The sequence below is a fragment of the Nicotiana sylvestris genome, chromosome 2 (genome assembly GCF_000393655.2).
Source record: "Nicotiana sylvestris chromosome 2, ASM39365v2, whole genome shotgun sequence".
NCBI lineage: Eukaryota > Viridiplantae > Streptophyta > Magnoliopsida > Solanales > Solanaceae > Nicotiana > Nicotiana sylvestris.
Window position 1 is genome coordinate 165,898,683 of NC_091058.1, and position 22,057 is coordinate 165,920,739.

General features: G+C 39.5%; 1 long non-coding RNA gene across 1 annotated transcript; it reads right to left on the minus strand.

The window, feature by feature from the left end:
* Window positions 1-527: 527 nt before the first annotated feature.
* LOC138886544 (uncharacterized) lies at window positions 528-3,822 on the minus strand. Its single transcript, XR_011405531.1, has 2 exons — window positions 3,316-3,822; window positions 528-816 (listed from the first exon to the last, which is right to left on the minus strand). It is a non-coding gene; the product is annotated as an uncharacterized lncRNA (long non-coding RNA).
* Between the last annotated feature and the right edge of the window lie 18,235 nt (window positions 3,823-22,057).

Here is a 22,057-nt window from a genome sequence, read left to right on the forward strand (position 1 = left end):
TACCTTAATGACTACTCTGATGAGAAAAGAGAAATAAAAGAACCAAATCTTTTTTTTTCTAGACTCAATGTTCTATAACCTATCCTAAACTCAAGCTTAACGAGCATATATTTTTTCTCTTCTTTTTTTTTTGAAACAAATACTCTATGGGAAATTATTAAGGAAAAATCCTACAAGAAAAAAATATTTTTTGATTCTTTTTTTTCTGAAATGAAGTCCAAACAATAAACCAAAGAAAAATATTTCGAATTTTCATTTGATATCCCTGAAGAAAGACTTCGAAACGAGAAATGAACAAAATAAAAATATTTTTTTGGATTTCGATTTTTGATTACCTAAGAAAGAAACTTTAAATATAAAGATAAAGTATGTTTTTTTTTTCTATGCACAATGTCCTAAAGTTCTTGGGAAAATACAAGAATATATTTTTTTATTTTTCATTAGTTTCTCAAAGAATAACCTCAAAAGAAAATCTTTTTAGATTTTTAGAATTAATATCTTTAAGAAAACTTTTAAATAGGTACTACAAGAAAACTTATAACGGAAATACAAAAACGTAATTTTTTTTTTTTGATTTTTGACTTGTAACACATTTCCAAATACAAAATAAAAAATACAATAACAAAAGACTTGACAAACTTAACTAGACTATTACGAACTCTAACATCACCTAAAAGACTGGATACTACTATACAGGACTAGAAAGTAAAACATGAACAATTGACTCAAAAACATAAAATGGCTCCTCGAGCAGCTCCTGAATGCAGTGATCCTGAGGTATCTGTTATGCTCAAACTTCGGTATATAGATCCACACCTGTATGAGAAAACTTAAACCAACACTATGTGAGATAATAACATTCCCTACTAGACACATGCAAGACATGATTGAGGCTATTTGTAAAATGGCTTATTTGGCCAAAAGGTGGCTAGAAGTGCAAAATTTGGCTAAGACCCCACAAAGCCAAGAACCTATGATTTACTAGAAAGACCGAACCCTATGTGGGTTGCCTACGTATCACGCCCCGAAAGACGAAAATCAGGTTTGCGTAGTTCGGGCAGATTGGATACGGGCGAGAATTAAAAAAACACTAATTTGAAATTATTTTTTTTATATTTTTTTTTTTGAAAAATGATGGAACATGTAAACTCTTTTTGGATTTTTTTTTGATTTCCTGATTTTTGGAAAATGATGAAAGTGTGCAAAATCTTTTTTTGAATTTTCAAGCTCTTTTTCCTTAACAAAAAATGTGACAGAAAACATAATTGAGCCTCACTCTCTTCACACTTCACCCTCTCTCTTTTTTTTCTTTTTTTCATTTGCCCTCAACTATCATTGGTCCGCCAAATGACCCTTTTACCCTTGAAGAAATGCAACATGTAGCACATAGGATGCATCAAGATGGTCTGTTATTTTGGGTACACCTGTCCTAGACGGACCCAACCCCTGTGTTGACTCCCCAAAGTCAAATGCACATGATGCAACAAACGTTCCTACTAGGGATCCGACATGAGGCTATGTTATACTATGTTTAAAAACCCGAGTTTATTTGTTCTAGACCTGGATTACCCGAGCGGACAACTCAAGCCGGGGGAGGGGGGGAGGCAGCGTACCGGGAATACAGAAGCTTCACCGGCTTTGCAACTTGTCCGAACCTCATTCTAAAATGGGATAAGACTCTAGACAGAAGAGAATCACACAAAGTGCACACTTCCCAGATGATTTAGAAGACTCAGAGAGAAGAGGGTTTCGTAATAATTTATATACAGTCCAAACAATATCGAAGCGGTAAAAAGAAACATTTAGCACATTAGGCCCAAACATGTAATAAAACCAGATAATAAATAAAGCCAAATATAACAATTATTCCAAGCTCGAATTCTTAAACCCTGAACCAGAGATTCTGGGTTCGATCCCCAACAGAGTCGCCAGAGTTGTCACACCTCCTTTTTACCTACACCCCCGGGAAGGGAGTATAAGAGAGTTTTTTTCAACTTAAAGTGACCATCGAAACGGAATTTATTTGTTTAAGAATTAGAGTCGCCACTTGGGATAATTTATGGTCTCCCAATTCACCGGTTTTAAATCCCGAATCGAGGAAAGATTGACTCCGTATTACAGTCCGCGAACACAGAAATCCGGATAAGGAATTCTGTTAACCCGGGAAAAGGTGTTAGACATTCCCGAGTTCCGTGGTTCTAGCACGGTCGCTCAACTGTTATTCTTGGCCTATTATCTGATTTTAATACGTGTTTTAGCCTATGGTATATTTTAACTTATTAACCGCTTTTAATCATTTTTAAGAAAGATTCAACATTATTTAAAACACGCCTTGAACCACGCCACATGAAATGCACCCGCGGTCCACGACATATTTTATTTAACGTTGTTGTAAATTAAATTTGGGTCACATGAAATGCACACCCGAGTTTAGGAAGATGAATTATTAAAATAACGCGCCTAAAGCAACTACGCGTTCATAATTAGTGAAGATGGGCTAGCTTATAAATTTTATTACCATGGGCCATAGTACTTAAAATATCCAATCCAAAGATCCCTAAAGGCCCGATTTTCTAATTTTAAAGTCAGAAAACTCCATGACCCGTTCTTCCTTAACACCAAAATTGTTTCATGGCACATAAAGGTTCGTATGGCCCAATTCCCTTATACATTACTGCCTTTTGCACCTTGAGTTACTCTAACATGGATTTTTCCTTCTTTAAATTGTATTAAGCAAATAATGACAGTGAGAGATTCATGTCTTGATAATTCATGGAACTAACTTTCCTATAAAACTACACCGCTAAATATAATTATTTTAAGAAAACTAGCCAAGAGAAAGAAAACTATTATTGTTTATGGATTAAAAAGAAACAAACAAGTTCTTGCCAGAACTTTAAACCATCAAAAGATGACAAACTAATGAACAAAAATAAAGAAAAACCTACTCAAACAGTAATGAAATATAACCATAATTCTCATAACTTTTCACGTTGTGAACTGCTGAGCTCCGACTTCCAAATTACAGAGCATTTGCACATTTGATACTTATCTTCTCGATTAAAGAAAGTATTCTTTATAACACAATACAAAATGTTGAAGCAAAGAGAAAATTTGGCACTAAATATTTGACGCTTAGATTTAGAGTTTATATAATAATCAAATTATAAAAATATCCACTTCCAAATTCTGTTGAAATTGCAGTAAAATGAACATGAGACAACACCATACCAGACATAAGACACTCAAGTATAATTAAGCTAACTGCAAATGAAATACATGAAGCAAAAGGAAAATATTTACAAGAAAACTAACCCAAAATGATTCTGAAATTGATTAAACAAGAATTCCAATCACGAATAGAAGATTAGAACAACAAACTTGACTGAATGATGAACTTCGAACCGAAAACCTCAAGTCGACTCCGGCAAACTCGAAAATGAAAATCGCAACCTCGACCTTTTGGAGTGTGCTCGACGGACTATTTTGGGCGATGTTGTGCAGCTGTGTTTGCTGCAATTTTCCAGTTGGTTTGACCAGCTTTTAGCTCATGTTTTATGGCTTGTTTGGAGCAGCTTCAAATGTGGGTTTAAGCTGAAGAAGATAGGGGTCGTTTCAGCTGATTATCTGTCGCTTATTGGAGCTCTTTTGGGCTGTTTTCATGGAGAAGAAGAATCGTGGGGGGAAGTCTATTTTGGCTGGTTTCAGCTCTTAGCTTCTAGGCCTTTAAAGGCAATAAAGAAGAAGAAGTGTGGGGGAAGGGGGCCCTTGGTGAATTGCGGCTGCTGTCAGCTTTTCTCAGGCGCCTTTTCTTTTTCTAGATCTTTTAGGCGTTCCCCCCTCTTAGCTGATAGGTGTTACCCCTATTATATAAGTCTAGGTCTAAATGTGTATTTTTGTGCTAATTGCTCTTAGGTCCTTAGGGTTAGCTTAATGGGTATTGGGTATTGGACTTAAGGAATGAGCCAGAAACTTGGGTCTTTATGACTAGCTATGCTTAAAATTAGCTTAATTAACTAAACGTATTATCAATAATATTAATTAGCTCTATTTAAGTAAAAAATATTATTAAAATAAGACTATTTTTTTGGTGTTTTTTTCAAGATTAAAAATGACTACAAAACATTAATGAACCTATTTTTTATAATTTTCATTTTCTTGTAATAAAATAAAAGTAAAAGAGTAAAAATGAGTTGAAAAAGCTATATTAGGCCTAAATTAAATATTTACGTGCTAAAATATGAAAAATCTTGGGGAGGGTCAAAAATCACATGTCTACAAGGGGCATGTCCATATTGTGTTTTGGAGGTCCATAGATCATTTAGGCTTGAAAGGTGAAAGTTGATTTTTTGGAATTTCGGACCGATAGTGGAAATTTTGATACCAGGGTCGGAATCCGATTCCAGAAGTGGAAATAGGTCTGTAGTGTTGAATATGACTTGTCTGCTAAATTTAGGGTCAATCGGACGTGATTTGGTTGGTTTCGGCATCAGATGTAGAACTTTGGAAATTCAAGTTCATTAGTTTTGGATTGGAGGGTGATTCGTGGTTTTAGCGTTATTTGATATGATTTGAGAGTTCAACTAAGTTTGAACAATATCATGGGATGTGTTGGTATATTTGGTTAAGGTTCTGAGGGCCTCGGGTGAGTTTCAAGTAGTTATCGGATGGGTATAGCTGTTGAAAACAACTGTTGATGTTGCTGGTGTCCAGATGTTGGTATCTGAAGTTGGGAGTGAGGACCGCGGTGGAATCTCGCGGTCAACGGAGAAGGTCACGGGGGTGGCAGAAATTCTGCGGTTAGCGGGTAAGGCTGGCGCAGACAGCGATAGAAGGGACACGATGGGAATTCCGGGGACCGCGGAGAGAGAGGCGTGGCGGCATTGGTTTTTGGCAGTCAACGAGATTTGAATCCAAGGGGTGCACTATAAATATGAGATTCAAGGTTTTATTTCATAATTTGACCTAGAGAGCTCGGGTTTTGGCGATGTTTTGAAGGCTTTTCAAGAAATTTATCGGTGTAAGTGATTCTAACTGAGTTTTGGCTAAAACACACGGATATATCGTTAGATTAGAAAATTGGGATGAAAAATAAGGGAAAATTGTAGAAACTTCATAAAATGGATTTTTGAGTTTTTAATGTTGAATCGAAGTCGAATTTGAGTGAAACTGATCCGGTTAGTCTCGTAATCGAATGGGTTGTCGGATTTTGTGACCTCGTCGAATTTTGAGACGTGGGCACGGGGAGGATTTTTGGGCGTTTCCTATTTTCTTGCCTTAGCTTTTATTTTATTAGCTAAATTAGTTGCTTGTAGCTATATTTATGTTATGTAATTGATTTGATTAGAGTTGGGCCACTCGGAGTTGGATACTCGTGGCAAGAGCGTGATATCAGATTGATTTGAGCTTGGTTCGAGGTAAGTGGCTTGCCTAACCTTGTGTGGGGGAACTATCCTTAGGATTTTGGTATTGTTGTTATATGAATACCGTGTACGTGAGGTGACGAGTGCATACACGTGCTAATTGTTGACAAACCCCGTTGTCATTAAGTAAATATCTATATTTTCTCCTAATTGAGCAAATTCTAGTTTGTGAAGCCTCCTGTTTAGTTTAGGAAAGCATGCTTATGTGACTTAACTGTCTTATATGTTTTAACTGCTTACTTTGATTCTGTGTAGCATGTTTAGAGTAGGAATTACCGGCCTTTTGATACGAACTTGAATAGAACTGTAGATCTTCTTGCTGAGACTGCTTTGTATTTACATTGGGATTACGGAATGGTATTCCGGGAGATCCTCCTGGTTGTTTACTTTGGGACTACGGAACGGTATTCCAAGAGATCCCCCTGCATATTTATATTTGGGACTACGGGACGGTAGCCTAGGAGATCCCCATATACTGGATATTTACTTTGGGACTACGAAACGGTATTCCGGAAGATCCCCCTGCGCATTTACGTTTGGGACTACGGGACGGTATCCTGGGAGATCCCCTGTTGCAAATTCTGTGTTCTGAGTTATTCTTCCTGTGATTTCATTTAATAGATTGTTAGAAATTACTTTCTTTGCCATATTTCATATTATTTTTATCTTTATATATATATATATATATATATATATATCTAGTAGGGCCCTGACCTGATCTCATCACTACTCGACCGAGGTTAGGCTTGGCACTTTTTGGGTAACGTTGTTGTCATGGCCCTACAAAACAGACCCGGTCGTGATAGCGCCTATCATGAAACTAGGCCAACCGACACAAATCCCAAACCAACCAAACAATTATAATCATACATTTAAAGTCATTAATAAGCTAAAAATCCCAAAATGTAAGGTAGAATAGAACAGTGCGGAAACAAAATATAGCCCGACATCGGGGTGTCACCAACCATAAGCAACTACAACTCGTCTAGAAATATAAAAAAATAACATAGTCTGAAACAGCTAATACAAAGCGGAATAAAGATAGGAAGGAGAAGCACTGGGCTGCGGACGCGAAGCAGCTACCTCGCCGACTCTGTAGCTTGCTGGATGACAAATCAGCATTCGCTCGTGTGACCCGAAACTCCTGGATATGCATACAGGGTGCAAGGAGTAATGTGAGTACGCCAACTCAGTAAGTAATAAAAGTAAAGGCAGCTGAGCAGTATGAAAATATGTAAAACACAGTATAATGCTACAACAAAATAGTATAAATCCGGAACAATGCAGTAAAGCAATAAAACTCATAAAAACATCCCAGTTCAGTAAAAAACCTTTTTAAAACAACTTTCAGTAGTTTAAGCAAGTGATGAAAATAGTGAGAAAAGGATAGAAACATGAATGATCCCCTCGGGCAAAACAAGTACCATAACTGCCCCTCGGGCTACCTCACAATCACTCGTACCAGCCCCTCGGGCAACATCACATCTCATGAAACAACAATAGCCCCTCGGGCAACATCACATCTCACACTGGGTACCCGCGCTCACTGGGGGTGTCCAGACCCCGGAGGGGCTCCTACAACCCAAGCGCAATAACAAGCCATCTCGTGGCATAATCAAACAAGCCCCCGGCCTCAAACAAGCCGCCTCATGGCATAACAAATCAGGCCCTTGGCCTCAAAATTATGAATCAATACAACACTGCTGCGGTGCACAGCCCCATCCCATAGTATCCTCAAAACACAGGCCCTCGGCCTCACTCAGTCAAAAATCTCTCAAGCCACTCGGGCAATAGTAAAACATGATGCTCAGCCCAAAATATTATTTAAAATATCAAAACGAGTAAACATGGCTGAGTTATGAAAACAGTAGAATACAACATGACTGAGTACAAATATGAAGTCAAACAGTGAGGAATACTAGTAAAAATCCCCTAAGGGTTCAAAACAGTTGGCACGAGGCCCGAATTTGGCATTCAACACAAAACATGCTAATAATTTCCGAAACACAATGATATCAAACAGTTTTCAATCAAATACACGACTTAACAGTCGTACAGGACGGACTAAGTCACAATCCCCAACGGTGCACGACCCCACACTCGTCATCTAGCATGTGCGTCACCTCAAAGTAGCACAACGATGTGAAATCCTGGGTTTCATACCCTCATGACAGCATTTACAATTATTACTTACCTCAATCCGGTCCAAATTCTAGCCCGCAATGTCCTTGCCTCTCGAATCGGCCTACGGATGCTCCAAATCTAACCAAAACAGATTCAAACCATCAAAAATATGCTAAGGGAACAAAGCCCACTTAAAATAACCAATTTACATCAAAATCCCAAAATTGGCCAAACCCGACCCTCGGGCCCACGTCTTGAATTCCGATAAATTTCACAAAACTAGAATCCTTACACTCTCACGAGTTCATACATACCATATATACCAAACTCCAACTACAAATGACCCCTCAAATTCCTAAATTTAGGTCTCAAATTCCCAAGCCCTAAACCCCCAATTTGCTACTGATTTTCCATAGATTTCAAGCTTACCAATGTTAAAATTCATCATAGAAACAAGTTTATGTTCCAAAAACCTTACCTCCACGAAACCCTCTTCAATTTGCTCTCCAAAGCTTTCTCCCGAATGAAATATGGTGAAAAACCACTCAAAACTGCGAAGGGCTAAATATATATGTTCTGCCCCAGCTAAACCGCTTCTGCGGTACAAAACCTCGCACCTGCGGTCCCAGGTGTGCATCTGCGCAAATCACTTAAGCGCCCCAGACCGCTCATGCGATTAAACTCCCGCACCTACGCTACCGCAGGTGCGCTCAATCTTCCGCATCTGCGGTTCCAGCGCCTCTTGCCCATGTTCGCATCTGCAACCCTAATTGCGCTTCTGTGGGCCCGCACTTGCGGTCCCCAAGACGCAGGTGCGGTTATGACAGAACTTCAGTAGCCTCAGCTGCAAATTTCCCAACTCCAACTTCCCATCAACCATTCGAAATCACCCCGAGGCCCTCGGGACCCCAACCAAAAGAACGAACAAGTCATATTCCACTATCCAAACTTACACCAATCTTCGAAATACCTAAAACAACATCGCACTTTAGAATCAACCACGGATTCAAGCCTAAGAACTCTAAAAAACTTCCAAATTCCGCTTTCGATCAAGAAGTCTATCAAACCTCGTCCGAATGACCTGAAATTTTGCACACATGTCACAAATGACAAAATGGACCTACTCCAACTTCCAGAATTCCATTCCGACCCCTATATCAAAATCTCCCCTATCAACCGAAAAATGCCAAATTTCCAATTTCGCCAATTCAAGACTAAATCTACTCCGGACCTTCAAAACACACTCAGATCACCCTCCTAAGTCCCAAACCACCTCCCGAAGCTATCTAAATCATAAAAAGCAAATTCCGAGATCGAATGCTCACAAGACAACTTTCGGTTGACTTTCCAACTCAAAGGTCAACTTTAGAGACTAAGTGTCTCAAACCTTACCAAAATCATTCTGGATTCAAACCGACTAACCCAATACCATATAACACAGATGAACAATGCATAAAAAAGCAGAAATGGGGAAAATAGAGCGGTAACTCATGAAACGACCGGCTGGGTCGTTACATCCTCCCTTTCTTAAACAAACGTTCGTCCTCGAACGGGTCAAGAAACATACCTGAAGTCCCAAATAGGTGAGGATATCTCCTCTGCATCTCTCACTTAGTCTCCTAGGTAGCCTCCTCCACGGGCCAACCTCTCCATTGCACTTTCACTGAAGCTATATCCTTTGACCTCAACTTTTGAACCTGACGCTCCAAAATAGCTATTGACTCCACATTATAAGTCAAATCATCATTTAACTGGACCGTGCTGAAATCTAGAACATGAGAAGGATCGCCAATATACTTTCGGAGCATAAAAACATGAATCTCCCCAGTCCTCCGAAGCACCTCAAAAGGCCCAATGAATTGAGGACTCAATTTCCCCTTCTTCCCAAATCTTATAACACCCTTCATGGGTGAAACCTTCAATAGAACCTTTTCACCAACCATGTAGGACACATCACGAACCTTCCTATCAGCATAACTCTTTTGTCTCGACTGCGCGGTACGAAGCTGCTCCTGAATCACCTTCACTTTATCGAAAGCATCCTACATCAAGTCTATACCCAATAGCCAGGCCTCATCCGGCTCAAACCAACCAACTGGAGATCTACACCGTCTCCCATACAAAGCCTCATATGGAGCCATCTGAATACTCGACTGATAACTGTTGTTATAAGCAAACTCCGCGAGCGGTAGAAACTGATCCCATGACCCTCCAAAATCAATGACACAAGCACGCAATATGTCCTCCAATATCTGAATAGTGCGCTCGGACTGCCCATCCGTCTGAGGGTGAAAAGTTGTGCTCAACTTTACCTGAGTACACAACTCTCTCTGCACGGCTCTCCAAAACTACAAAGTAAACTGAGTACCTTTATCTGAAATGATGGAAACTAGGACACCATGCAAACGAACAATCTCTTAAATATATATCTCTGCCAACCACTCTTAAGAATAGGTAATACACAGGAATAAAGTGCGCGGACTTGGTCAGCCGATCCAAATCACCCAAATAGCATCGCACTTCTTCAAAGTTCGTGGGAGCCCAACTACAAAGTCCATGGTGATCCGCTCCCACTTCCACTCTAGAATATCCATCTGCTGAAGCATGCCACCCGGTTTTTAATGCTCATATTTCACCTGCTGACAATTGAGACACCGAGCTACATATCCTACAATGTCCTTCTTCATTCTCCTTCACCGATAATTATGTCTCAGATCCTGATACATCTTAGTGGCACCCGGATGAATGGAATACCGCGAGCTATGGGCCTCCCCTAGAACAACTCCTGAAGTCCAACTATATTGGGAACACATATTCGGACCTACATCCCCAACACACCATCATCACCAATAGTCACATCTCTGGCATCGTCGTGCTGAACTCTATCCTTAAGGACAAGAAAATGAGGATCATCATACTGGCGCTCTCTTATGCGATCAAATAAGGAAGACCGAGAAATCACACAAGCCAATACCCGACTAGACTCCGAAATATCTAACCTCACGAACTGATTGGCCAAGGCCTATACATCAACTGTAAGAGGTCTCTCCCCAACAAGAATATACGCCCAACTCCCTATACTCACCGCGTTCCTACTCAAGGCATCGGGCACCACATTGGCCTTCCATGGATGGTACAAAATAGTAATATCATAATCCTTTAGCAGCTCCAACCATCTCCGCTGCTTCAAATTGGGATCCGTCTATTTGAATAAGTGCTGGAGGCTACGATGATCAGTAAACACCTCACAAAATACGCCATACAAATAATGCCTCCAAATCTTCAACGCGTGAACAATGGCAGCCAACTTCAAATCATGAATAGGGTAGTTCTTCTTATGGGGTTCAACTGACGAGAAGCATAAGCAATAACTCTATCCTCCTGCATCAACACACACCTCATACTAACTCTTGAAGCATCACAATACAATGTATATGAACCTAAAGCAGATGGAAAAACTAACACTGGAGTTGTAGTCAAGACAGTCTTGAGTTTTTGAAAGCTCGCCTCATACTCATCCGACCACATGAAAGGAGCACCCTTTTGAGTCAACTTGGTCAAAAATGATGCAATAGATGAAAATGCCTGGACAAACTGACGGTAATAACCCGCCAAAATAAGAAAGCTACGAATCTTCGTGGCTGAGGATGGTCTGGGCCAACTCTAAACTGCCTCTATCTTCTTCGAATCAACCTGAATACCCTCACTGGACACCACGTGCCCAAAGAAAACCACTGAACTAAGCCAAAACTCATACTTGGAGAACTTTGCATAAAGCTTCTCCTCACTCAATCTCTGCAACACGACTCTCAAATGCTCCACGTGCTCCTCTTGACTTCGCGAGTATACCAGAATATCATCAATAAAAACAATCACGAACGAGTCGAGATAAGGCCGAAATATAATGTTCATCAAATGCATGAACGCTGCTGGGGCATTGGTGATGAGTGGTGATTTTACCACTCAATCTGGTCTCTTTTAATTAGCTTTTATTTCCTTTAACTATAATATGAGGTCGTTGATGGTGTGTATTGTTAGATTTTCAGGTAAATGATGCTATGAAGTTTTTTGAATTAGAGGGTGAAAATAATGCAAAAAAAAACCCTGTGATTCCGCATCTGCGAAAGGATGGTCACAGAAGCGACCCCGCTTCTGCGTGAGAAGATCCGCTTCTGCGGTGGAGTTTGGGCTTGGAAGAAATTGCATCTGCGAGTCACATTCCTCTTATGCGGTAGAGCATCTGCCCTTTCCGCTTCGTGATAAGGTATCCGTATCTGTGGAACCACATCTGCGAGAATTCATCCGCAGATGCAGTCAAGGGCATCAAATCTGGGCAAATTAGGCATTTCACATTTTCTCATTCCCAAACCATTTTTATACTCATCCAAACAGATTTTTTGGGGATCTTTGGCTTATTTTCAGTTCTTAGGGCTAGAGAGAACAAGTTTTGGAAGCTAGGGCTTTGCACACACACTTTGGTCTTGAAGATTTGAAGCTTTTAGTTAAGATTTTCTGTCACGACCCAAACTGGAGGGTCATGACTAGCACCCGACCACACTTGCTGAGCACCAACGTACATTTCATCTAACCTTCATTATTATCGTTTAGGGCTGACGAGATCAATATAAATGGTAGACCTGGATCATGGACAACCAGCAATAAAATATGACGACATGAACATACATAGCAGGGGATGACCAGACAATCAAGAAACTACATATAAGGTATGGGCTACCACGCTACTATGAAAGACTATACAACAAAAACTAGCCGACAAGGCATACCAAACTATACATGAGTCGACACCTGTCTATGAGCCTCTAAAGGAACATAAGTGCTGCAACATAGCCGGAACAGGGCCCCGACATACCCATAATGTCTATAACAAAAATGCATACCAAGACCAAGGCAAGTCCGGAGAAGGGATCTCGCCAATCACCGCTGAACTGGACAGCCTACTGTGGTGGGGGAGCTACACCTGTCTATCTATCAGGACCTGCAGCACGACATGCAGCGTCCACAAATAAAAGGACGTCAGTACGAATAAAGTACTGAGTATGTAAGGCAAGGAACCATAAATACGATCAGTAATGTAAGCAAGGATAGAGAATATACAACTTGTAACATCTTAGTACCTCTGAGGGCTACTTACATGAAATGCATGATACATATGTATAAATACATAAACCCTTAAAACATTCGCCTCTGTGGGCATCATCATCATATCGTACCCGGCCATAATAGGCTCGGTAAAAAAATGTACCCGGCCATCATAAGGCTCGGTAGAATCGTACCCGGCCACGTGGAGCTCGGTAAAACCCAACTGATCAGTGGTTGCACAATAGGTGCCGTACCCGGCCAACTATAGCGTGGCTCGGTAGAGTAAAATAGATACATATATATAATGCATGCTCGACTCATGGAATCACATTCTAAACCTTTCGGAGTGACGTAAGGTCGGTATCCTCTGTACACGTTATTAGGACTAACTCTTCACTATGAACCTTATAAGAATCAGGAAGTACCAATAACATTGATAACATAAGAATAAGAGAAGCAACATTAACATCAATCGTTCCATAAGAGGGAAAACAATGTAAGTACTACTAGCTTCTAAGAGTAGAGTATCTTGGAAGCTCGTTCATTACATTATGTACAATCGGAGTCGTGCAAAAGAAGGAAAGGGATAGCCTCACATACCTTGTATATACTGCCCCAATCTCAAGCTATGCAATTGTCAAAACTCCTTAGTCTACAATAAGAGAAACGATACTATCGTTATCATTTAAGCGTCATAACTATTATGTATCGACCACAACCTATTTTACGATGAAACGGACAGCACCTCCCCTATATATATGACCTCACACCATTCAAAACAGTCACCAAACAGCCCAAACAACATCAATAATAAACATATTGAGCCTCCCAAAATAGTCCACACACAGCCTAATCACTCCATACATACGACGACCACCGTAGTCGTGTCAAACAACCTGGAAATGTTACGAATAACTATCAGCCCATAACCCTACATATATATGGTGTTTCTCCACACCCTTCCTCCTCCAAAACTCCACAAGATAGTAGTAAAATACGCAGTCCAACAGCAACGCAAAACAGTCCACAAAACAATAACATTACTACCAAGCCTTTCGATATATATTTCACAAGTTCTAGCTTCAATGGCTTAGCCGCAACTTGGATAATCTTAAATACATATAGAGTAAGAGGTTCATTACCTTTATACAGAAATAACAACTCCAATTTGACCTTAAATTTCCATGAAATATCCCTCCAATGCTGCCACAACAACAAAAAAGCGAAACTAGCGATCAATTAGTGTTTTTCGGCACTAGAATCACTTTAGAAGGCTTGAAATCACCTAGGATTGATATTAAGAACATGAGGGAGTATTTACAGAACATAAACCCTTTAAAACAACCTCCCACACGAGCTGTAACGACACAAAAATGAGCAACAACAAGAAGAACAAGAGACTTACTAGCGCCACGGAATTCCCGACACTTGATTTGTGTTGTTTGCCCTTTTTTTGGGTCTTGAATCTTGAGAGAACCTTGAGAGGATGTTCCTAGGGTTCTAAGGTCTGAAAATAGTGAGAAGAAATGACTTAAAACGGGTTGGAGGCATCCTATATAGGTCCAAATATCTTAAACCGCCTTAGTGGGCCCCATAGAGAGGTGCTTGAAGCAGTCTCGCGAAAACGTGAATATCTCTCTACTCCGAGATCGTATCGATAAACGGTTTAATGCGTTGGAAACTAGACTCATAGATATTTAATTTTGTTGGTATATCACCCTGTAATTCCTTGTAAATTAGGAGAAAAGATTAGAAACATTTGACCTAATGTTTAAGTAAAATTATGAACCTAAGTTGCGACAACTTTTGTCGACTTTTGTTTCATAACTCGTTTGACTTCAAGAATTATGATACAGATATTATATGATTAAAATACCTTAATAAATGAACTCTTGAGTGTATTAAGCACCGCTATATTACTTGAAAATACGAGTTACAACATCCTTGATTCATTTAACTTCTAATACTTGTTAATCACCCTTATACACTCTTGTATCACTTAAGACCAATAGGATTGACTTCTTATCATCTCAAAGATAATTCCTTCTTGGATTTATGTTAACTAATATATGGAATGAACTAACACATGTGGATATGGGTTGTAACATTTTCTTACACATTTATGTTTATTTATTCATTTCCTTGCTTTGTATTGTATATCTAAGTGTGTAGTATTTTATTCAACACTTGAATCTTGTTTATTTAAATATTCTTGTTCTTTAATATTTACAAAGGGATTAGCTAACCCTAGGACTCGCCCATTAACTCCGAATTAATTTTGGAAAAGATAATTTGGGGTTGGGAAAGATTAATTAACAAGAACTTGAGGTTTTAACCTTCATTTTATAGATTCTACCTAGGGATAGGATTGAACTACATGTAGCTATTCCGGGTGTGCTTAATCTCCTAATTGTTTAGGGATGATTCAATTAGGAAGTCTTGTTAGTCTTCGGGAGAAGCTAATTAAGAATTATTATCCGTGGCTAATTAACATAAACTCGCTCATATTTGTAAAATCGTGAAATACATTGGATCGTTACTTGAGTGTAATTCCCAATGCAATCTTACTTATAGCCATTGATCATTTCACTTACTTTCTAAGTTAGTTTACATTTCCGCATTTAGATATAAAACATTTTCCAAACCAAATTCTTAGTGTTTGGCATTGCGCGATAAGTGATAATTCTGTTACATTCCTAATCGCCTAGATATTGTTCTCTGTGGGATTCGACCCTGACTCATAGTTGGGTAAATTATATTGCATGTGACTGTGTCCATTTACTTTTTAGTAGTGGATTTGGATGTCATCAAAATTGGCACCATTGCCGGGGAACAATTTGGCGTAATTTAGGTTGTTTGAGAAATAAGCATAAGTGCTTTGGTCCAAACTTGTGAATATTTGTGTAATTATTTTTCTTACCTTGGTCTATTTTTATTGTTGTTTCTTGTTTATTTTCTTAATTTTGAAAAATGGCATCATATAATGAAAATTGGTCGGATGGTAGTTGCTCATACTTTGATGACCCTTGTCCTTATTGTGGAGGACCACACTCGTGGAAAAATTGTTTAAATTCTCCCGGGGGTGGATTGTGTGCACAATCTCAAACCCATGAGTGGAGTATTTATGATAAGTGTGGTTTTCAAAATTGTCATTGGGATGATTGTGCTTATTTGTCCTTCCCTTCCCCAAGTCCCCCGCTATGATGATTCTATTGTTTTTGATGAAAATGATAGAGCTATGGAAATGGAAGAAGTTGAGCATGGCCGAAATGGAGAGTTCAAGCTCATGTTGGAGTGGCTACTTGAAGGAGGAAACAAAGAACAAAGTGCCTTGGAGGAGCTTTTGGAGAATAGTCTCCAAAATGACTTGGCACTTGAGAGGTTGCACTCGCAAATGGGAGAAATGCTTGAAGCTTTAGAGGTCCAAAAAGCCTCGGAACTTAATGAGAGCCAAGAATTTTCCTTAGATGAGGAAGCCGAAAATCCTTCCTTGGCGCTTGATCAAAACCAAGAAGAACTCTCAAATGCTCAAGATGAGAAGATGATGCTCATGTTGGAGACCATTCTTGAAAATGAGGAGAAGCACAACTTTCCACTCGAGGATTTAAAACAAGGCTTGTCTTACAATGATGAACATATCCACACTTTGGAAGAGCAAATGAAAATATTGGTTGAGGCTCACTATGCCCATCAACTTGAGAGTGTGGAATAAAGCCAAGAAGAGTCAAATTCCGAGGAAGAAATTGAGCTTTATTTTGAGGATTTAAGAATTGAACATCCGCCAATCGACTCCATGAGTGTTAATGATGCCAAGAAAAATATGAAATTAGAGTCATCCTGTGTAAAGGAAAAATTGGTTAAAATTGACTCTAGTTCGGGGGAAAAAAGGATGTCAAAATCTAAGAAAAATTGCAAGTTGGAGGTTTGAAATCACATTCCAAGCATTTTTCAACATTAGAATTGTGTAGTGATATGGAAGTTGAACTACACGAATCAATGAAGGACTGCGAGGAGGAAAAACTCATACCATACATCCTATAGTTTGAGGGAACAAGAAAGCAAAATGGCATTCCTCACATGAGAGCCAAGAACTGCAAAATGAAGAATTTAAGTCTTGGCTTGATCATCGACTTACCACCCCCTATCGCACGTGGTCACAAGCTTGATTCCAAGGTAGGTGTCCAGTTCATATCATCCAAGTGGTGAGAAAAGTGGTAAAGTTGAGTTGCGTCGTGCCACGACGTTAAATGCGGTGCTTGGTGGGAGGGAACCCATCGTTTTTCAAAAGTTTTTAGTCATTTTTGAAATTTAATTTTTTAAAATAGCTTAGAATATTATTTGTGACTAATATGCCAAGTTTTAGATTTTTTGGAGTTGATTTGGGCAGGTCGAAGTGGTCCGGAGGGCAAAAACCAGTAGCTGCAAAATCTGTGCATCAATCTTCCGGTATAACCACATCTGCAGATTTTTGGTCGCAGATGCGGTCAAGCGCTTTAGATACCGCAGAAAGGGAAATTTTCGCAGAAGCATTCCTTTTGCCGCATATGCGGCTTCACAGAAGCGGAAATATACCGCAGATGCGGAAGTCGAGCAGGTTTTAAAAAAAATATAGACCTTATTTCATCAGGTACTCTCAGCATATTGCTCTTCGCCCAAAACCCCAAACTCCCCCATATCTCACACTCACTGATCTCATTCTCCTGCTCTTGCACAAGACAACACAGGTATCTTCCATCTACTCCTCTCTTCTATTTCTTTTTTCTTTTCTTTTCTTTTCTTTTCTTTCTTTCTCTCTTCTTCTTTATTGCAGCAAACCCATTTTTTTATTTGATGCTTCCATTTTCGATTTAATTGTTGTTAGTTTTAGGAAGTGAGGGAAATTGATTGAGAGATTCATGTGTGTGTGCTGTTAGTATTGAATCAAATTTGTGGGAAATTTGAGTACCCAAATTGTGTGAAGAAGAGGTTTTTTTACACTGCTTGCAAGGTGTTTGACAAAAAGTTTTAAAAAAAATCTCTTGCTAAGTACCACAAAGTCCGTCTCATTAGAATCAGAGTTTCATGTATTGCACTAATTTAGAAGTCTTGAGTATAAATTAGGTACCAAAATCGGGTTTAAAATTGAAAAATGACAGAAATTCTGGGCAGTTGCACAATATGACGAATACCATAGATGCGGTCAATTGTCCGTAGAAGCGGTTTCGCACCTGCATCGAATGTTCTGCAGGTGCGATTTCTGGAAACTTGGGCAAAACCACAGATACGGTGAAATTTTCGTAGAAGTGGAACCGCTCCTGCAGTTACTGTTCTGCAGATGCGAAAACTGGGCAGATTGCACAATTCCAGTAGCTTTGCAACAGAGCCTTTCCAGTCCCATTCAACCTGATTCTTTGGCCTGATTGCAGTGTTTTGAATTGCTTAACATGATTCTATTGCCCGACTGACTTTGTTTTGATTTTATGAAGGTACTTTGAGCTAAAATGGACCCGAACATGAGCGGACAACAACATGAAATTGAGGAGGAGGCTGAGTAACCGTATGATGAATCACGCTTCATGTCAGCTGACTGTCAGCGTAGATATTTGGACGACCTCGTTGACAAAAGGATAGTGCTTGACAAGGGGATCAATGAAGAAAAATTGGCCGAGAAGCTCCCAGATTTCTATGCCCGTCTCCATGCATCCGGATGGTCATGCTTCATTGCCACTCCATGCAAAGGTAATGAGGAGTGGGTTCGCGAATTCTATGCTAACCTTAAGCGCACAGATTTTTCCAGCCCACAAATCGTCATCAGAGGAAAATTGGTAAGGTTTGGGATAGAACAGATAAATGACACTCTTGGGATTCACAACTATCCAATTGAGCCGGTGCAAGAGAAAGATCAGTATGACAATGGGGAATGGCTTATCTCCAAACTCTACCATCCTAGCCTAAGAGCAAAATGGGGAAACAGGAGAAAAGGTTTGCGGTCAATTGACTTCACAGCTGAGGCAAAAATATGGTTGTACATCATATGCAACAGGGTGTCTCCTTGCGGAAATGTCTCAGATGTCTCCTACACCAGGGCATTGATTATTGCATGCATCCTGGACGACATTCCTGTGAATGGCGGGTACTATATCCCGTGGGAGATGAGGGAGTATTTGCGGGACAGGGATGCAGGGATGATGTTCCCTTCATTGATCTCACAGCTATGCACGAGAGCAGAGGTTGAGGTGCGTAGCACCGATCGATGGCTACCAACTGATAAACCTTTTCATCCACTGAGAGTAACAGGAGAGGGTAGTGCAGTCAAAACCAAGAAAAGGAAAGTCACCACCACGGCTGCTGGTTCAGAGTCATCTTCACAGGCAGCTGCACTTGAGGGACCATTTGGGGTGCTAAACTCCGAGCTTGCATCGATTCGGGAGTTAGTGTCACAGTTTCCAAGTGGGCCTTCATCCTTCCAGCCTAGGCCTTCATACTTCTCCAGGGACGAAATGAAAAGTTACTTAGATGCGCAGAAGAGTCAGAAAGATTCTCATGAGAAGATGGCAGCATCTATGGCACTTTGGCCAAGGCGCATGCAGATCTCCAGTCAGACTTCGAGAAGGAGAAGAAGAAGAACAAGAAGAAAAGAAAATTCATGATAAAAATGTGGAGAGGCATAAAGGCCATCTTCAAATGGGGAAACCCAGGCAAGAAGATACCAGTGGCGGACAAAGATGATAGCGAGGAGTATTCCTTCATGTCAGAGACTGCTGGTGATGGTGGTGATGATGATGAGGAGGAGACTGATGATGATGAGTCCACGAGCGATGCACAGCATTGATCAGTCGTCCTCCCACAGTCTTCTAGTCTGATAGAGACCTCAGGGAGACCCTCAAACTATTTATGCTTTATATTTGATATTGTGCAGTGAGGACACTACAATGTTTTTAGTTGGGGTGGCTGTAAGAGTATATTGTATTCATGTTATGATATTGTGTGCCCTTGCCAGGCTTATTTTGTTGTTATGGATACTATGTGCCCTTGTCGGGCTTATTGTGTTGTTGTGGATATTGTGTGCCCTTGCCAGGCTATTTTGTGTAGCAGGTGCTCTTGCTGAGCTTGGTGTGATTAGCCTATTTTTATTTGTATTTTGTTATTTATTTTATTTAGTAGCTTGTTATTATTAGTATTAGTCACTTTTATTTTAGTATCCTTTTTAGTAGTGTTGTTTTCTTTCATTTTTATTTCCTTAAGTATATTTCCTTGGGTTTTCTTCATGCTACGGTTCTTTCCCAGGGAACATTTTTAAAGTGAACCGGGTGACTTTTCCCTATGATAGATGGCGTGACAACTTTCTTAAGGAAATTAGTCTTATTTTGCTAGGAGGAGACTTTTGGATTATTTGGTACTAATAAAATTAGTCTCTTGTATGTGAAATGTGAATTAAGAATACCCCTTCGAATTTTGGCTTTGAACTAAAACAAGTAAGTTGCATGGTGAAGAATAATTTTTGTGACAAATTTTTGGCTCTTTTAGTGACTCTTTGCCCACTAGTTTGAATAATATTACTCTAGATGCTATTATTAGAAAATGAAATTGAACCATCTTGATTAATTCATGTGCCATGTGTATTAGGGTTTGTACAAATAAATCTTGTGTTTACTTCTATCATCTAGAACTTGCCCGGTTGGTATTTTAACGCTAATGATAGTATGTTTGATTGGAGGGATGATCTTAGACATTCTTTATTTTATTTGCAAAACCTCTTTAGCCTTTCAAGCCTACCATTGCATAAATAATATCACTAGTACCCTATTTGAGCCTTTAACCTTTTCTTTGGCCACCTCATTACAAACTTTTCCCCTTTTGTAAAATAACTCCCTCTTTTGAACCCGTCCCTCCTTGAACATTGAGAATAAGGCTAAAAGCCTAAGTTGGGGGTGCGGTGTCAAAGTGGAAATTGGTAAGGTCGTACATTGAGTGTATGAGCATATACCTCAAAGTGTTCATATAAATTATTCAAGCTCCAAAACAAAAATGTGTATAAAAAGAAAAATATTTGTATGTACATAAATATGGAGTCGTGAAGAAAATTGAGAGGTATTTAAGGTGGTTCTATTTGGTAACTAGATGCCAATGAGGCTATGTGGTTTGAAAAGAAACAAAGTGCAAAAAGAAAGACAAATGTGAGTAGTGTTCAAGGAGGGTGAAGTCACTTGTATCCAAATACTTATCCGACCTTTCCCTAAAACTACATTACAAACTTAAAAATTCCTTATGGGACCTCCAACCGAACATTCTTGAATAGGCGATGAATTAAAATAAGGGACTTTCTTTCTTGTGAGGGCACATGAATTAGGAAGGATTGGTGAAATTGAGTAAGTTGAGCATATGTAGTGGACTAGTGCTTTTGAGTCACTTTTTGAGGCTTATTCTTGTCACTTGATTATTTTAAAACTCCCTTACACACTCTTGAAGTTGTTTTTAAATTAGGGAGTTATTCGGGAAAGATACACATACTTGAGCCTAATTATTAGTACCAACCAAGTCCATAAGTATGGTACTTATATGGAGAATGTGAATTGTAAATAATAGCAATATCGCTTGTGTTTTAAATGGTAAATCCTCATTGAAGTGTTGGTTTTGATTTGCTTCAGGACAAGCAAAAGCTTTAAGTTGGGGGTGTTGATGAGTGGTGATTTTACCACTCAATCTAGTCTCTTTTCCTTAGCTTTTATGTCCTTTAACTATAATATGAAGTCGTTTATGGTGTGTATTGTTAGATTTTTAGGTAAATGATGCTATGAAGTTATTTGAATTGAATTGAAGTGGAATTGATCAAAAGAGGGTGAAAATAATGCAAAACCCCCCCTGTGATTCCGCATCTACGGAAGGATGGTCGCAGAAGTGTCCCCGCTTCTGCGTGAGAAGATCAACTTCTGCAGTGGAGCCTGGGCTTGGAAGAAATCACATCTACGAGTCATTTTCTGCTTCTGCGGTAGCGCATCTGTGCTTTTGGGGTCCGCATCTACGGTGGCAAGCATGTTTCAACATTCCGCTTCTGCGATAAGGTATCTGCATTTGCGGAACTGCGTCTGCAAGAATTCATCTGCAGATGCGGTCAATGGGCATCAAATATGGGCAAATTAGGCATTTCACATTTTCTCATTCCCAAACCATTTTTATACTTGTTCGAACAGATTTTTTGGAGATCTTTGGCTTATTTTCAGTTCTTAGGGCTAGAGAGAACAAGTTTTGGAAGCTAGGGCTTTGCACACACACTTTGGTCTTGAAGATTTGAAGTTTTTAGTTAAGATTTTCTTACCCATATATGTTTATTTATTCATTTCCTTGCTTTCTATTGTATATCTAAGTGTGTAATATTTTATTCAACACTGAATCTTGTTTATGGAAATATTCATGTTAAAAGGTTGGATTAA